The 18,837-nt window shown below is 40.2% G+C and overlaps 1 protein-coding gene across 1 annotated transcript in view; it reads right to left on the reverse strand.

Annotated features, from left to right (window-relative positions):
• The window catches only part of LOC146586798 (putative tRNA methyltransferase 9B), a 44,238-nt gene extending 25,790 nt beyond the window's left edge, over positions 1–18,448 (reverse strand). The window contains exons 1-2 of the mRNA XM_085320710.1: positions 18,434–18,448; positions 5,602–5,741 (exon numbers count right to left, since the gene is read on the reverse strand). The gene's annotated coding sequence lies outside the window, so the exon portion shown is untranslated. The remainder of the gene's footprint in view (positions 1–5,601; positions 5,742–18,433) is intronic.
• Positions 18,449–18,837: the final 389 nt, after the last annotated feature.

Consider the following 18,837-nt stretch of genomic DNA (forward strand, 5'->3'; position numbering starts at 1 on the left):
AGAAGCAATCTATACTAACACTGGTCATCTTCAGTCTAATGTATGTCATGTGATCCCTGTTTATTTAATAAAGAGATTGTATTTGGGAACCACTGTCAGTAATTCAGTAGCAAAGGACTATGGATTTAAGTACTGTGGACTTACCTGAAATGGAGTAAAAACCAGTCTGATTCATACTTAAGTGATTATGTAGAGTCCTGATGGTTGGGCTGGGGAGGAAGATCTGCAGTCCACAGATCCCCTGCTTGGCCAGGCTTGGYCTGTGAGATGTTTGCCATGAAAGGGAAATGGGAGACCTTTGCCTCATAATCTCTCCCGAGAACAAAAACTRAAATAGATATGTTTTCATTAAAATTTGTATTATCTGCATCGTAAATAGGGCATCTGAATAATAATAGATTAAGTTGCACGGTTTTAGTCACATTGGGCACTGTATTTAAATTTGTTGTCACAGCTGCAGTTTTGGCATCATAACAGTTAACTTCTTAGCTCTTGATTTAATGTGATTTTAACAAGCTTCCCCTTTCCCCACTTCTATTTCTATCTTGTTTTCATGTATAACTTGAAAAAACAGAGAAAATTAAAGATCAAAGCAGGTATGGAAGTGTCATCAAGTTACATTAGTTTAGACTGCTATTAAAACATCACATTCATTTGGAAATGGCACAGTCACCCAGCTTGGAAGAGCCATTCTAAAATGTCATTTCTCCCTATTCATGCTCCCAAACTACAATGTTTACTGCAGAGAATCCAGTAAGAAAAGGTAGCCAAGAAGGATGAAATGGCAGAATAGCTACCTGGCAAGCATGTGAGAAAGAAAGAAAAGAAAATTGTATGTGTAAACACAAAACAACATCAACACACAAAAGTCTGGGAGAGATAGGTAATCTGATTTAAGCTCATAAATGAGAATGCTACCCAACACATYAGGTGGGAAAAAATATCCWCTGAGGAACATTACTGCTAAAATGTCGATGCTATTTAAATCCCAAAGAGGACATGGGTATGGCTCTGAAAGGGGTCTGGAGAGAGCTGCGTAGCAGCATAGCCATTGCATGTACACGCACATGCCACAGCAAGCAGCGCTAGCGAGTGGGCCACTGACACTGCCTATAGTTCTGCCACCTTTACTCAAGCAAATAAAAAGGCTCTTGCTGGCTCACTTCTCCAGACTGTAAGGATCCTCTGAATGCTGGCACAACCATTCAGAGGAGCCTCAAATATGAGATCCGATCAAGGTTACATCCAATCTCAGCTGTAGTAACGTTGCTGCTTCCCACTTGCAGTATAACACTTTAATGCTGAGAGCACAGAGCAGGCCCTGTGATCCCTTTAGCCAACAGAACACTCCATCCCCATCAGAAATCATGGAGAAAGGGGAGTGTAGAGGAAGAAAATACTGTATATTCCTGTGGAAATTGAGCCACCGTGCATCAAGAATGCAAAAATCAGGRGTCCAGCAGGCAATCAACTGAAATCGAATGCTAGGGAGCTGAGCAACCACTTGGATGCACGTTTCCCCATGGATGGTTTTTAATTTTAATGTAAAATGTAAACACCCACTAAAGACCTGGGCCATGACGCCCAGCTTTGCTTCTTTGTAGCTGAGCATCATAACCATTAAGTAAGAGTCATGGTTTCACTTGTCTAACCATCTTCCACCCCATGATTTTTATCTCCCAAACAGCAAATAAAGAGGTCTGCCTACACTGCTTACAGAAAAAAAGAAAAAAGAAAAAAGAAAAAAGAAAAAAGAAAAAAAAAAAAAAAGAAAAAAGAAAAAAGAAAAAAGAAAAAAGAAAAAAGAAAAAAGAAAAAAGAAAAAAGAAAAAAGAAAAAAGAAAAAAGAAAAAAGAAAGAGAAAGACAAACAGTAACCTCAGTCACTAGATCCCTAATAATTCAGACTGCTTTGCTGTTAGATCACTCCCTAGCTTCTCTTTGGACATCTCAAACTAGCTTTCTCCATGACAAAACCCAAGGTGCAGCTAGGGGATAGCTACTCCTGAAACCACTCCCAACAGGCTGCATGGGCAAGACCCTACCAAGTTTCCTTCCTTTTACCATACCTTTCATCCACTATCCCAGCAGGCTTTCCAACTGCAAATCTATCCAGCTGCCCTTATACCATACTCCAGGACATCCAACACACACCTCCTGCATGACGCTACGTAAACACCACTCTGGAGGGCTGCAGCACATCCTTCCCATTACTACAGACACGCTGAACTGAAAAACAACTCCCACAGAAGTAACAGTCTTGGCTTATATCACAGACACATCACCAGGGATTCAGAAAATAGCTAAAGCCCTATGCTGTGTAATGCTAGCCCTAAGCAGTATGGGCAGAAATTGGTCTGTGCCACTTGTCCTATGGGTCAGGGACTACTGCCTTGACCTGTTCTCTTTAATAGCACAGATACAACTTTCAGGTACATCCATGCTGTTTAACTGTTAGCTCTGGGTTTCAGTGCTCTAACTAGTTTTCTCTAAGTCCCACCTAAAAAGAATTGGTCCTTAGCAGCAGGGATACAAACTAGCCAGTATTGGAACCAAGGCCAGGGGTCAGTTCCATACTTTTTATTTAGCACTAAAGATACAGTCAAGATTTCAAAGGGTGCAGTGTTTTCATCCAGGAYACCCTATTCTCATGTCATTAGGACACACTCTAGAGCAGAGAGGCTGAGTAGAGCCTGGAGGCCAGAGCCACCATCTCTTTGAAGAAGAGCTCTGAAAAGAACTTAATTGCTCTGCACTGTCAGGCACTGACATTTCATTATGCCGTGCAGTCTCCTCAGAAGGAGGGTCCTGCACTGTGGATCCCAGGGAGATGGAGACACCTCATATCTCCTTCTGGCTCCAAGTGCTTTCAGTTGAGAGAGTCAAACAACAAAATTAAGTAGAATGGATCACCTTTGGAGGCAGTGACTGGAGAAGCATATTAAATGATGTAATATTAACATGGAAGAGTCCTATTTTCTCTGCACAGTCAGTGCAAAAACAGAGGCACTAAAGAAGGTATCTCCATATAAAGGCCTCGAGAATAATCCACTTTTCTCCACTGATGCCATAAGAAATTTGCAATTCTGTTGAGTAGAATGATCCTTTCTCTTCTTCCTTTTTCTCCCTTACCTCACAGTAAGCAACATGAAATTTTGATGTAGTAGTGCCCCAGTCAGGCAGGAAGGATTTCAACAAAAGCGGCTGAAGCCCTCTGAAACAAGCAAATACAACTCCATTGAAGTTGGCAGGAGTTTTCATAATGAATTCTAGTTATAGCCTCCCCTTACTGGTTTTACAATCCTCATCTCATAAAATTTCCAAGAGCAGTGCACACAACCAGTCATATTTTCCCACAAGACAGCCACAATACCTAAGCAGGGCTTCAAATATTTCTAAACTTGGTTTCACAGTAGATTTAATACGATTTATACTTGAGGGAAGAATGAGACAAAAAGGTAGAATTACAAAATAACATACAGCCTCACAGAAAGGATCATGAGAATTTGAACTGTAGTATTGAAAAGTCCCAGGCAGAATTTACTAACTAACCGACGGCTATAAGACTTCCTCTCTTGCAGCTGCTTTCAATAATAAAGTCTCAATGCCTATTGTTTTGTTCCTTACACACAAAAAATTCCAAGTGGTTGCTTTAATTATGCTGAATACAAAGYGGCCAGATTTCTGGCTAGAATTCATTTTGACAGCTACAGGAGTTGCAAAAGTCCCAACCTTGCAGGCCTCCAGCATTTAACGTATCTGGATTGGTCCAAGGTTCTTCTTGCTGGGATGAAAACAGACAAAGTAGATCATCATTTTGCAGCACCTTTCAGCTTAAAAAAAAACCCTTAAAAATCCATTAGAAATCCAAAGAATGGGAGCTCTTGTCTGTTAGTTCATAAAACACAAAGAACAGAACTGTAGCCTGCTGGCTATTTTATTTTTCGTTCAGAACAAAACCAAAGCTTCTACAAGTGTCTTTAGACCAAAGAAAAATTACCAAGGTCTGTGGATAAATCCTGAATTATTTCCTTTAGCCAAACCAAACAAATATGATATAAAGAGAACAAATGAGACAAAAGGGAATCCAYAAAAATTACAAAGCAATATGCAGCCAATCGTGAGTTAAAATTTGATCTGTGTCCTGATAATATAATGCCAAAGTAACTTCAATGACATCAACAGAATTACTCTGGCTTTATACCAGCATGAATGAATTCATAATCTGGCACCGAACATATTTTTATCGAAGCCATCAGTGCTGTTGTTATACTCCTCTGTTTTACAGACTGTTCAGTGAGTTGTAGCTATTTCCAGGATAGGGATACAGTATAAGATGCCAGCCAAAAAGCTATAGGCCAATCCTAAACTGATGCAAATTTGTATCAATTATTGACTGACATAAGCTGTACATCTAACCTTCTGTAAATTGCACATATTATTTAGGAAAAGACAGATCTGTACACTGTTGTCATCTCCTTGCCAAAGTAACGAGCAACATAATGACAGTGATCAAAATTAACACAAGGACACTGAAGACTCAGACTTGGGGCTCTGAATATCCAAGTGGCACATATAGGGAGAGTCCTCTCTGATGCATCTAAGGCTAGCTTAAGTTAAAGACTATGTTTTACTCAGTGAGCTTACGTGATTTCCTGCGCTTCGTGTGGCAGAAACCTGAGCTTGAATCAGAAGGTCCTTTCCCTTTTATTCCAAAGTCCGTCAGGCAAAAAAGCTTATATAAAGTCATGATTCACAATAAAATTTGAAAACTATGCAAAATTTAGAAATTTGCTCTCTGCAATAAGGAGCCACGGCCGGGGCTGCTGCTGCAGGGAAGCAGTGGGAGGTGGAAGTGCAGTGAGGTATTGGGGGGAGGGGAGTAGAAGATAGGACAGAAAGGTAGAGGAGGGAACCGTGGGAGGGAACTATTAGAGCTCTATTTTCTGCATCACAGTTGGAAGAAATATATCCATTGTTAGCATTTTTAAAAACTGCAGAAAAGACCTGGCCTCCCAGCAGTAGGTCGGCATTCAAAATCTCCAGGCAGCCCTGAAAGAGTCAGAGACACTTTAGCTGTTGCTGAAGAATGGTCACAACGTCTTCATCTTGTTTCATCTCCTCATTTCCCCTCTAAATATTCAAACAGGAAAGTTCTGTGCCACCGACTACTAACTCCTGTTYTCTCTAATAAACCCTGTTGGGTGAAAATCAGCCCCCCAGCAGTCATTCCTTAATACGGACTAACTTTGGCTGTTCTTGCACCATTTTCACTGTCCCTCTCTCATCTGTTCACCTTCTTATTTTCTACTCTAGTTAATCTTACAATTTGATTCCACATCCTGCGTTCCTTCTAACATGTTAATTTGTTTTGGTATCTTCCTACACGACACCTGCCACCTTTGGAAGACATCTCTGTTGTTTCAAGTGACTTCCACTGGAAGAGAAATGGAACAAGGAGGGGTGATTGATACCTGTGCCCAGCAGGCTAGGGCATGACATTCCTACTCTGGAAGATACAGTCTGTGGGGTGTATATGTGTGTGCACGCGCGCATGCATGCATGTTTGTACACTGATACACAGATACACCTTCATACTTACCTGTATGCTGAGTCTTTCTCTTCAGAAAAGGATGGTGTATTCTTGCTATACAGAAGAGTCAAAATCTCTCAGCCACCTTAGCAGAAATTTGAAACAAGCAAATTTGTTGCATAATTGGGCTCCAATTACTTCTGAAGTAACTGTTAGGAAAAAAACGTGTTTTAGAATAGAATATAACARGAACAGTATTATCATTATTTTCAAAATTATTCTATGAAAGCAATTCATTTCCAATTATTTTTTTTTACTTCTGTCATGGTCAAACTAGTTAACATTTTTATATTGGCATAGAATCCATCTCTTTACTGCCCAAATCAGTGATGCTGGAATGGAATTAGCCAGAAGGATAAACAATGAAGGTCTTCTATTTATTGAGAAGTCAAAAAGTAGTCCTTATAAGTAGGCAAATGTGATATGATCAGTAAAAATAATGTGTAAGTTGGTATATTAAAATAAAAAGTTGCAAGCCATATTCCACTACAGCATCCTGAGCATTAAATTGAAAGTCAAATTAATGTTCTAAAATAGTTTCAATATACAAATCACTAAACAAAACAAGCCTCAYAATAGGAAGGAGAAAATAATTTGGTAGAAGTTATCAGCAATTTATTTCTTCAGCATGAATTTGCTAGTGGTTGCTTATTCACTTTATATCAAAAAATATAAAGAGATTAAAAAATTACAGTGTGCCGTGGGAAATACATTCTGGAACAAAATAGTTTAAAAAATCAAAATAAAGAAGGTTCTTCTGAAACCAAAGGAAAGTTTCCATGTCCCCAACAGGACTATAATTGATGACAAAGAATGGTAATGCCCTCGTCTGTGCAATCCATCCTATTCAGTGTCCTTGGCACAGGGGATGAAATAACATGCAGGGTGCCAAAAATTCAGTAATGCTATATGCTAAAATTAAAGGAATAATTGGCGAAAGAAAATCTCTCATCATTCTTCTCTACATTTTCTCTTCATTGGAATAAAAAAAGACAATAGAATAATGACCAGTTGGTGAATAAAGTGGTCTATAGCTTCTTGTATGGCAAAATAATCAGAAAAGTTCAATGTCAAAGAGTCTGCTCCATGCAGGATGACATCAGTGCAGGCTTCCAAGGGAAGAGAAAATCTTTGCTACTTAGCTAGATATTAAAACTTCCTTGAATCTGAAATATATATCCTCTATTAAAACATTCATTTGTGCTTTTCAGAAGAACTGTCTCCTGCAGTAGCTCTTAGATGAAATCAGGACAATTGAAAATGTCTGTAAAAGATGGATACTTTTGATATCATGACCTATAAGAGCTTGGTAAGTCAATAAAACTTTCAGAGTCCACTTAGGAGATGAAACTCCTGGTGAGATACAGTGAGACAAGAAAAAAATATTTTTACAATAATAGAATACAGAATTTTCAGATCTGTAAGCCATCAGAAGAGTTCTCATCTCTGTTTAAAGGATTGTTTTAAATAAGAAGCTAAAAAAGGAGACTAGGGCTTGGCTTTTTTGCCAAAGGGCTCCTTTGAGCAGTTCGGCACCACCCTCGTGGCTTGGGCAGACGAAACACGCCTAAGTCTTTATGGTTCACTGCATCTCCCACACCAAGAATGAGTTTTTGGAGCCACACAGGACACTGATTAAAACAGCTGCAGAACCAACTAACTCATGACAGAGACTGACCAATTCTCAGGACCACAAGTCAAAAAGAGAGAACAAAGTTATCCYTTTTCCACTCCCTTCTATCAATATTGCAGAAAACTGCTTTTATCTCTTAGCAGTGAAGATTCTAAGACACATGGATGAATGCATTTGATTCCACCAGCACAGTACACTAGCACTAGTACGCATGTAAATTAGAGACAATTACAATACATTCAGTCTTTCGGTATAAATCATATCTGGGAGGCCAAAAAAAAAATATTTCATCGAAAGTAAAATTGCCTTTCTTTTAATTGCAAACTCAAGTTATGCATTTGGAAAATTGAAAAACCTTATAAGCCCRGTTATTCTCTACTGACTACCAAATTTTAAAAGATCATTAACTGGAACAGATAAAACAAGATTAATCTAGATCACATTATATCAGTAATGGCTCATAAACAGTTCTGCAGGCCCAAGTTTTATTCCAGAAACAAAGCAAGTGCTGSACTGGTAGAGATCAAAGGTTCTTCCTGTCTGATTGCAGCATATGCCATAGCAGAAATTTGTATGTGACACCATAACAACTCTGTGCCCTTCAGGACAAAAGAAAAACTTGTTTCTCCAGTGTTCCTGGGAGTGATAATGTCTATCATCATGAGTCAGAATAAACTTGGCATCATTTTCTCTATCCCCTAGTTTGAAGGAAGCAACAAACATCTACAGAAAGACACTGACATGTTAAATGCCAAAGAATATGTTTACTAATATGTGTATTATATTAATATATAAGTATCTTAAATGCTTTCTACTAAAAATGAAGATCTTCTTTTTTTGTTTAAAGAATTATGCTACTAATTTTAAACTGTCCCATTTTCATCTTTTTTTTTTCAGATTGCACGATTGTTCAGTCTCTTTTCAAAAATACGTGCCACCTTTCTACAAAAATTGGCTACTTCAATTCTATTTTAAGGATCACTTTCAGTTCTCATCTTGTTTATAGCTATTCCATGTGACTTTTGATTGTGTTGCATCCTCAGTATCTTGCTGTTCTATTCCTTTCTGAAATACCAAGGCCAGCTTTATTAAATCTGCTGGGACACCAATCCTACAYAGAAGTATTTGAGGCCCCAGTCTGATCTCCTTGATGCCAGTGGGAAAATATTTGTCTTTTAAGTTAATAAATGAATGTTGGCCAGGCAATATGCTTGTCATGTCAATAAAGAGAAAGTAATTGTCCATCTGTTGAATTTAGACTGGTGATACAAAGAGAATTCTGACAATTTTCTAGTTAACTCACCTTTCCCCCACTCCCATCTCCTGCCTTGGGAGGCCAGCAGTTAGCCACTTCCCACCACAAGCCCCTTCTTCTCAGGCAAAACAGGCTGCCTAAGCAGGGATAGGTCCAAACCCTGGCCAAACAACCGAGCCAAACACACCCCACTCTTCCGACAGGTTGTAAGGAGACAGGGCACATCGTGACTGACACAGTCTCAGAGAGTGACAAAAACCTCCCRAACCTTTCACCCATGAACATCCTACTAGGAATTTGGCTTAGTAGGTACRAATATAAACAACAGTAGAGGCAATCCTGCATACCACCAAAACTAGGTTAAAATGCTACYTGAAGTGTTTAATCTGCATTGCTGGACAGTTACCCATGTGATAGGTTAGATTTACTTCTATAACTATGTCAGCATATTTTTCCTATGACTATTTAGCGTTTGTATACATYTACCATCATTTCAGCTCACTGCATGGCCTCTAGGACACTGCACTATGGACTCATCTGCCTGCCTAGAATGRACAGTTCATTACTGCATCCATTTTATTTTCTACATGTTAGCCCACTTTTAATACATGATAAGACCTTATCTATTACTTTGTGGTTATTAAGCCTAGTAACAACCTCTTGTAAAAAATAAACTTAATCAAACCCTTTCAAAAGAGAAAAGTTATATCCATTTGTTCTTCTTCAAGCATTAGTTTGAAGGCACTTTCAAAGAACGTTAGTAAGTTAGAGAAACACATTTTTCAGCAGCTAGKTGTGTTTTGGTTTTCATGTTCCTATCCACCACTACTCAGCAAAGATTTTGTGTGCTGTGCTTTCCCCAAACTGAGTGCTTATGCTGTGGATTGCAGGTGGGTGATGGTGGTGATGGAGGACCTGAGAGTATACATCATGAAAAGCTTAACTGCTGGCCAAAGATTATTATTATTTTTCACTGCCTCTCACACAGGAAAGGCCAAATGAGAATACCTTGGGCTCCAGTTGGGAAAATTGCTTTAAATGGTTAGACCCCTGCATTTTTTATTTGGCAGGAATTCTCCATTTTCCCACTGTAGAACAATTCTTAGCAAATTACATGGCCACGCTTGGATTGCTATGAAGAAGTCTCTGAGCAGAAACGAGCCCGTTTTTTTCCACATCCTGCTCCCATCTAAGCCTGCCTATGGCCTGGCTGCCTGAGCAGGCTGATGTACTAAGATRTTGAATTAAAAGGAGGCAGCAAAGGATTGCAAGGAGGGTCAAGTGACTTCCCAGCCTTGAGCTTTCTCTCTCACACACAGTATGCCAGGTGAAAGGTGGGAAGCGAGTACAGAATTGATGTAGGCACCACAAAATACTAGCCAATGCTCCGGCTACTGTACTGAGACTGCCGCAGATCACATCTCACTGTTTCCTTTCCYGTCTGTCAGCAACCTTGAGTTTTCTCTTGAATCACAGTCCAGGCCACTTTCATGGTAGAGATGAGCACACCACTCTCCCCGCTCATGTTAGTTGTAAGATGTTCATAGTGGTTGCAGTTATATAATGGTAGCACAATTGCACTGGAAATGGTATAGCTGCATTAGCTTTATTGTATGYACGTATAGTTTTCCTTGGGCACAGCACCAGGCTAATTAAAAAAACGGCCCCTGGAGCACGGCCACTCACATTTGCACGCTCTGAAGGTGGACTGGAAGCGCTTTTGTGCACTGCCTACCAGCAACCTGCACAATATTGTATCTAATGTACCTCTTAATCCAATTTTAAAATGATTTAGAAAACCTAAAGTCATACCCTTCAACCAAAACCAGTTAAAACAGTGCTCAGGTATCTTGGGTAAATACAGTCTGTGCAGACAGGAAGCAGCCAGAAGTTCCTCCATTAGAAAAGTGGGGACCCCACTCGAAGGATGAATGGGGTCAATGCTCCAAAAAGGACTTGCACTTTACCTTGGAGATACTGCAGAGCTGCTCGCAGGCTGTATGAGCACCCCGAGGTTTTTACCTTGACAAGCTGACTGTCTGACAGCCTCTTCACAGAAGCCTAAATTTCGTCTGAATACTAATGCCAGCATTGTGTTGACTTTACAATGCAGAGTTCTCAAACTCACRCTATCAGTTCAGCCACCGTACAAATTTCCTTCATTACTGCTGTGGCCTCGCATTCCAGAACCCTCCCTTGCAAGAAATTACACGCATTTGAACACTGACAACAAAACAGATCTGACAAGTAAATACTCTGCTGCAATGGGATTTAAAATCTGGACTCTGAACTCTTTCACCTCCAGATGATATCATATCATTGGTTGTGTCAAGCGAAGCTTAGAAGTGTGCGTCCCCTTTGCAAARCCACGAAGAGAAGCACTAAGGAGTGTGAAATTTCAATTATGTCAGGCTCCCAAAGCAAAAACAAAAACAGTGTATGCAGCTTTTCAGGAGACTGAAGATTGGAAAATCTAAAAAAACACATTTTGAAAGATGGAGAAAAAACTACCTCACTGTCTTCTTAATTACACTAATAACAAGCAGGAGTACTGCCAGTGTTATTCTAAGAGTGTCAGAGTTGCTACTTCAAGTTGTAAAGCTAACATCAAAACAAAATTATATAGAATTGRTACCAGCCCTATCCTCATTATGCAATGATGAGAATTTATCCTACACAACCAAATCCAAATGCAAACTCTAATTTGAGAAACCATCCAGCTTGTTATAGACGATATTTGTTGGTGCTTTACAAATACTGAATGCCCCTACACTGGAGAGCTGGCATCTACCACAGTAAGGAAAGCACGCAGCTGGAATGTGCTGTGTTTTGCCAATGCCAGGCTGAGAGGACTTCCCTTTAGGGTCATGGGATAGGTTTCAGCAGGCCTCGGGCTGTAATGGACTGCAGAACTACTATGGCCCCAGCATAAGGCAAATGCAACCTACTCCCTCACGGTCCTCTCYTCTGTTGTTTCTGCAGTTTAGGACCAATTCTAGGCAACAGAAGAAAAATCAGCTCTAGGATGTAAGTAGGTACAATTTCTATCCTTCAGATCCTTTCTACTATTATTCTGTGCCATTACGCTGATAAAAGCCTGACAACAGTTAAACAGGCGGTGAGCTGAGCCTCAACTGTATCACAGGGACCAATATTGTCTGATGCTTATTTCATATCCTCTTATCTGCTTTCTCTACCATTTTTTCTGACTCTCCTCCATGCATTTGCTCATATATACCTGCTGTATCCCCTTGTATGCTTCAGTTGCTATTGGGCGCAGCAACATGCTTTTCACTCTGTATTTCAAAAGGATCCACGTTTTGGTGGCCTGTGTGCCTGGCTGCCTCACAACCACCTGGACCCATCTCACTTCTGTGCTTCTCCAGGATGCTTCCCAATGCATCCATTGCTCATCTAGGGCAGAGCTGTACCTTGATCAGCAGACAGTAAACACACATGGTACAGCCAACTTTCATTGCCTTTCAATAGGGATAAAAGGCTAAACTGCAACCACTTGACCCTTGGTGGGTTTGGATCTTCTCTATCCACACACTACATTTCCAATACTTGCACGAATATCTTATCTCTGAGCCTGGTACTAGTCTGTCACTGTGGTTAAAATCAGCCAGCATTTAAACAAATTATTGGGTGGAGGGTTGATAGATAGATAGACAATATGGCTGCACAAGCTGTGTATCCTTTGGAAACTAGGAAATGATAATAAGTAATTGAAAATAAGGGGTTTTGCCTAATTGGGTCTGAATAAATCCAAATGATTAATATTTGTGAAAAGAAGGAAGGAAGAAACTCATGATCCCATTTATTTTTCCTCTGCAAATATCTGCTGCCAGCACAGGTGTTTCTCCTGTTTGTTTACTGCTGCTCATTTTTTCTTCAGGCATGCATATATTTTAATCCGAGCTGCTCCAGAAATTTTCATATAAGTTATGGAGTTGCTGCAGATTTTCACCAAGGTAATTGAACTCAGAAGCCGTATAAATACATATTTTCTCTTTTTATTTTGCTTGTTTTTTCAGTTCTGTGCCCAGCCTTTCAGTTCTTTACATCTGCATTGCTGCATCAAGTCTCCACTTCACAGGAATACTCCCCAAAGTCTTGGTTCCTTGAAACACAATATTTTCTTTAAGAGGCAGAAATGACTTTGTGGTCTGACACTGGAATACCTGAGGGATTTCTACTGAACTTACTGTGTGAATGTTGACAGAATCAGCAGGAGACAAATAGAAGCTTTACTCTTCTAAACAGGGTCATAGAAATGCCACTGTATTTATAATGGAATGTATAAACCCCAAATCGCTTTGTTCATTGTTCTGCAAGAGCTTGCTTAAACTAAACTACACAAACAAACAAACAAAAAAAACCCCACTTGTGCAGCAATTCTGTTAGATTATACCAACAACAGAGGAATAAATATGCTAGTCACAGTCTATAGCATTAAGTCTCCAGAATTCCTTGTTTTCCATGGTACTGATTTATGTCTAATGCAGAAGAATGCTTATCATGCACTAATCATGCACAGGTGCATTATTAATGCTATACTAGAACTGATATACAGCAATGTCTGCAATAATAAAGCAGTCAATGGACTCTGACTGACAAAATCGRAAAATTCACTACCTGTGTATTTGGCTTCTCATTGGCAGAGATGCCACCAGTGACTGTATTATCACAGGGAGCGCATGCTGCAGTTGCCACTAAAATACTCTAGTCACATCTCCATCTGGAGTGCACCTTGAGAGAAGGGGCAAAATACACTACAAGCGCAGCAGAGCCACATCAAACTATTCCTTCTCAAGCAATTAAAAAGCAGTGCCAAGCAGAACCTGAAAGACTCAAAAAACTACAAAGAAAGGGTGGAAGGAGAAGGGGTGAAAGGACAGGACCAAGTGAGTAAATAACGAAGATTAGACCAGGAGAGTGTTATTCCTCATTCTGACCCAGTTCTCTTTGAAAGTAGGGTGAATTACTCTAGGCATGTTCTAATCATCTGTGCGCCCACTGTGTCACGTTGYAGGCTTTCCTCAGTCTTCTTCCTTTTTGGAAAGAAGACAGACACAAAAAATGAAAGGAAATGCATGCTACCTYGCTCTTCCTCACAGAAAGGTCATAGGAGATAGAGAGGTATGTAAGACCTTTACCATTCATTCCTATCTGGTGACATGCCTAAATTTGCACTTGAAATCTATGAACATGAACACATTGAGGGCACAGAGGGCAAAGATCCAACTAAATATATATTAAAAAAAAGGGAGGAGGGGGAGGAAAATACAGAAGCCAACAGTCCTACAGTTCTGAGGACTGCATTAAGAAAGGGTCACACGGTATCTCCTTCCCATCCCTTTCTCGGTTGCCTGTATAAAAATATCTCTAACCCATTTCTGTTGTTTTGATGCAAACAAGTTTGCATCAGAGTAATTGAGGATATGTCAACACAGCATTTAAAGGCATAATTGTGGACTGTGTGACTATACTCAAATTTTAAAATAGCTAGTTTATGTACTGAAAGTACTGTAGCTGTGAATGGAGTCCTACACACATCTTATGGCAATTTTGCCAGAACACATGAACTACTGAAATTCTGTCCAGACTGGGGCACCACACTGGCCCCAGTGTACTGCATTTTCTTGCCAAATCCATGATAAACTAGCCACAGATATTTTTAAAACAGACATAACTCTTTATGCAGGTTATTCTGATCAGAGCACTTTGAAACCACGCCTAGTGATTTTGGTATTGCAGCCAACAGCAATAAATCAAATGTTTGGGACTGTGCTGGTGCTAGGGCCACCTGGGACACAACACCCAACTGATGCAGAACTGACCCATACAGAAACCTGTTACCCCTCAGTACAGGACAACTGCACTCGTACTGCCGACTTAGAGAGTTCCCAGCTCTTGGCTACTCTGAGGCACGTCCAAGGTCTGTTGATGAGTACAAGCATGGTGACAATCGTGCCAGCACAGTGCTAAAGTGAGCCAGGGACCTCTGACCACCCACACTGCTTAACTGCTAGAGCACGTTTTGCCTGTTTTGGGTTACTCCATCTAGGTCTCCCCAGGGTACCTAGGAACAGTTTCTCTAATACCTATCTCTGCTGTCCATACAAAGAGACCAGCTGGAAAAGGAGCCAAGACATCCACTCACCAGTTCCAAGAAAGCCTCTATTCTGCAGATAAGAAGCACAAAATGTGGGCTGCTTTGCTGTACGTTATGAAGATAGATACAGATGGTGTAAGACAGCTCATGTGGTTCAGAATAATTCAGGGGGATCTCAGGAYAGACCTTACAAATCAATGTAGACATATTAAACTTCCTTTGCAGATGGCACAGACTGAGGCATATAGATGGACCAGAAGCTGTTCGCCCCCACAGAAATAAAAGTTGCATGCCTTTTAAATAAAAATATACACAGCTAAAATGAGGCAATAGATAAATCTTGCCACTATGTTTGCTGCTTGAGTTTGACAATGTACCCAACTGACCTAAAATAAAATACGTTATTTCTTCAAAAATATTGCCTACATTATGGACATGAAACAATTTTAGTCCTGTTGGATATACAGAGAGAGGTGTTCCTCCTTTTTGAATGCCAACTGGGAATATTTTGTTTTAATCAGTTAAAGTCTGATGTTGCCACAGTACAATCAGAATAAGCTGTTCTGACTATATTATACTTTTCCCCCTTTCCTAAGCCATTTCTGCTTTCTAGCTGTAAAATGCTTCTAGCTGTAAATTATTTCTGCATTTCAGATTTATACAGAAATAYGTATAAACCAAATGAAGAAAAAAGAAAATATATTCATGCAGCTGTTTCTGCCTATCACCTTTAATCTTTCATGCACTTTAAAATATGTGCTTCCCACAAAGGGAGAGAGAGATCTATTTTTGCTTTATGTGAATATAAAAGTAATTTGTTGCCATGGCAATATTTTTCCATCCAAATGTTCTGAACACTATAGTTGCTTCAGGTTTTGGTCAAACTGTAACTATCCCCCAAAAAACATGTAAAGCGTTATGCTTCAATAACCTCTTCAGTTCCATTATAATCACATCTTTCTGCTAGACATTATTAACAAAAAATAATTCAATACAGATGTGTATGTCTATACAACCTTACTCCCAGAGATCGATTTTGAAATCATTTACTTGCATTTTGCTTCATTTCAATTTGCATCAAATTTCTGTAGAATAGACTGAACCCCCCCCCCAAGTCTCTTCAGAGACCAAACTGAAGCCCAGAGGAACTGTGCACGTGATTCCAAAGAAAGATTTTAATCCCCTACATGCCGTACTTTTTAAATTCCACCCCATCCCCTTGTATAATGCTCTTTAGTAGGCTTCTCAGTGATGTTAGTCCTGTTAATTTCCATAGCAACCCACTCTGCAGGAGTGGAACAGTTTGTGGAAATCGCTGGGATTCAGCCTTTGAAAGGCTGACCAACACAAGAAGCCTCCCAGAGCTTGGGCGAGGAATCACAAGGGCACCTGGTTCTCACTGTAGTCCTGGGTACAGTAACTTCTAGGGCTCTTTGTCGGTATTTCATGCAAGTCAGAATTATGGATTACGGGATGCAGAACACAGTGCCTGTATAAGACTTACTGCATAGTCTTATTGCAGTGTTACATAATGTTTAAATAAAAATAAATCAGGCATGAAACGTATATTCCTCAAGATCTTAAAAAAAAAACCCCGAACATACAGACATTGGCTGCTTTCCACTCTCTTCCACCTATACCTTACGAGAGATTTCACAGCATAGGGGCCATTTGTATAAACTGAAGCTGACTGTCTTAGCCCATCGACAGCACTCCTGGGCATGATGCCACATTAAACTCCGTCAAAACCTCCATCACTAGCCACCTGGTGTTCATATGTCCTGTGAAGTTCTCCAGATGTGACCGAAGTTGAATCACTGCAATTCATTTGAAAAGAACGCACTGTATGCGTGCATGCGCGTTCTTATTATTTCTGACTGGAGGAGAATTATGCATTACCCTTGTTATCTTGCATACATGTTCCCTAGCTCTGGGCTGCTTTTCTCGTTTAGCCTGTAAACTCTATGGGAATATATCCCACAGGGTCTGTCAGAATGGGGCCCCAACCAGACAAGCTTCTCTACAAGACCACAATGCAAATACTAAATAAATATGACTGCTACATGCCAGACACGCTAGTAGAGTATCTTATTTCTTATGAAATCAAACATAGGTTTTCTTAATTCAGATGCAAATCATAGTTTAATGTTATATTTAAATTCTCACAGTTAAATGTAAAGTTGACACTAAATGCAAAATAGTATTTTTTTCATGACGCTATCATAGCCAACCTGAAATGTGATATGCATTTTACATTTTAGAATGCAACTGTCTGTGGTGCAGATAACCCACTCAGAAAATGATTTTTGTAACGTCCCTTCTTTTGTGCACTTATTTGCACCAATAGTGTCTGCAAGAGTCTTTCACCTAAGCAGCAGAGAAAGTGCAAAGAGACAATATAAAAGAAGCAATGTAATTGTAAGCCCATAAAAAATGACCAGGGAGCCCTTAACAAATACTTTATAGTATACAAACTACCATAACATACTTGCCTTAAAGTGAAGCTTCATGGCCAGCTTAAGACAACCTAAAATCACATATTGCTGCAAAAATTACTGTTAGTGCTTTCCCTCCTGTCCTAAGCCGCACATTCCTGCTTGCTCCCTTCCGCCAGCATTAAAGCTAGACGAGCTCACCTAGCCAAAAACGTTAYTGTTCTTGGGTTTTGCCAGGTTAGTTTTCAGTCAGATCAGCTTCCAGATCTGACTGCTCATGCGACCAACCACGTAAGCCCTCGCGCAGGAGTGAAATTACCCCTTTCAATGGCATTACACGCAGTGCTGATGCACGTCAGCTAATGCCTGTTGCGAAAAGACACTCTTTGYGGACTAGACTGCACATTGATAGTTTTCGCTAAGCGATAATGCACAAAGTAACTATCAATCAGTATGTGCCTCTTCAGGTTATGTCAGAGGAAATGGCTTACAGTAAACAATGTTTTTTGGAAGACAGGCATGTATTTAGATCACTATTTTACTGATCAGGAAAGAAATTGAACCACATTAACCTATATACCTACGGTTARAGAGAAATTACATACAGCAGAATGTAAGGAGAGAGCCTCTGGCTCTGAAGCCCTGCGTCTTAATTACAAGGTTATCTTTCCTTACATACACATCTTTTTTGTTTTTGTGTGCACACTTACATACATATAACCTATGTTTCTGAAGATATGTGCAAAGATACAGAAAATAACTGTAAAAACTTTTTAAAAAATAATAATGCTGATTTTATACGCTTTAGTAAATTATAGGAACAATAGAGAAAATTAACAAGCAGAACGAGCAAAAACCATGCCATACAGCACCATACATAGTTGGACTTGATTCCCAGCAGCAAATTCGTTAATTGGTTTGTACACCTGGGAATAAAGAACTGCTCCATATCTGATACTGCTGACTTCTAGATGTGTTTTGACATGCCCTTTTKAAAAGTGAAATTTAAATAACTTTGGTTTATCAGGATCAACAGGTGATAATGTCACTGCATCAAGGCACGGTGTCTAGGGCTATTATTTTATTATTAAGTTCAACTAAACACCACTTAATAGAGAACACAAACTACTTTAAAGACAATGGAAGATCAGCTCTGATCTTGCCACATAAAAATCACAGTCAATTTTAGAAATACCAGCTAAAAGTGAGTTTTATTGCACTGAATGGGACAGGTGATCAGGCACTGAATTCCTCCCCTTTCCTATAAACTACTTTCTCTTTCCTCAGCCACTTCCACAACTGGCAATGCTCCAAATGGACGGGAGATTCACAAATGCAAAGATGGATGGAAATATGCAAACATTACAGATCAGTGTCTCCCGAATTACGCATTTTCTTACAATACCGCAATAAAGTTTCTCGATAATATGTAATGACATCTGACAGCTCATATTCTGAATGGATTTCCTCCTGGAAGAATAAATAGTGGGGAAAATACTAAATGAGCATGTTTGAATGAAAAARCACGAGGATGTCTGAATGAAAAAGGAAAGGCAAGGGCAAACATCATCCGCCCCTCGTGTCCATCGTGCCACAGAGGCTCCCGACCACACGGTCGTGGTAGAGGTGCGCTTCCCCAGACCACACGCGCTCAGGGCTTGGAGGCTGGGGGACGGGAGGGCAGCGAACCTGGGCAGCGTGTGGCAGCGAGGCGGCGAGCACGCGGCCTGCCCCGCCGAGCCGCCCTCCGAGCGGGGATGGGGCGGCCGCCCAGGCCGCCGCGCGGCCCTCGCACGCCGCGCCG

This window comes from Rhea americana, unplaced genomic scaffold, assembly GCF_003343005.1.
Source record: "Rhea americana isolate MKP2758 unplaced genomic scaffold, rheAme1 scaffold_65, whole genome shotgun sequence".
Classification (NCBI taxonomy): domain Eukaryota; kingdom Metazoa; phylum Chordata; class Aves; order Rheiformes; family Rheidae; genus Rhea; species Rhea americana.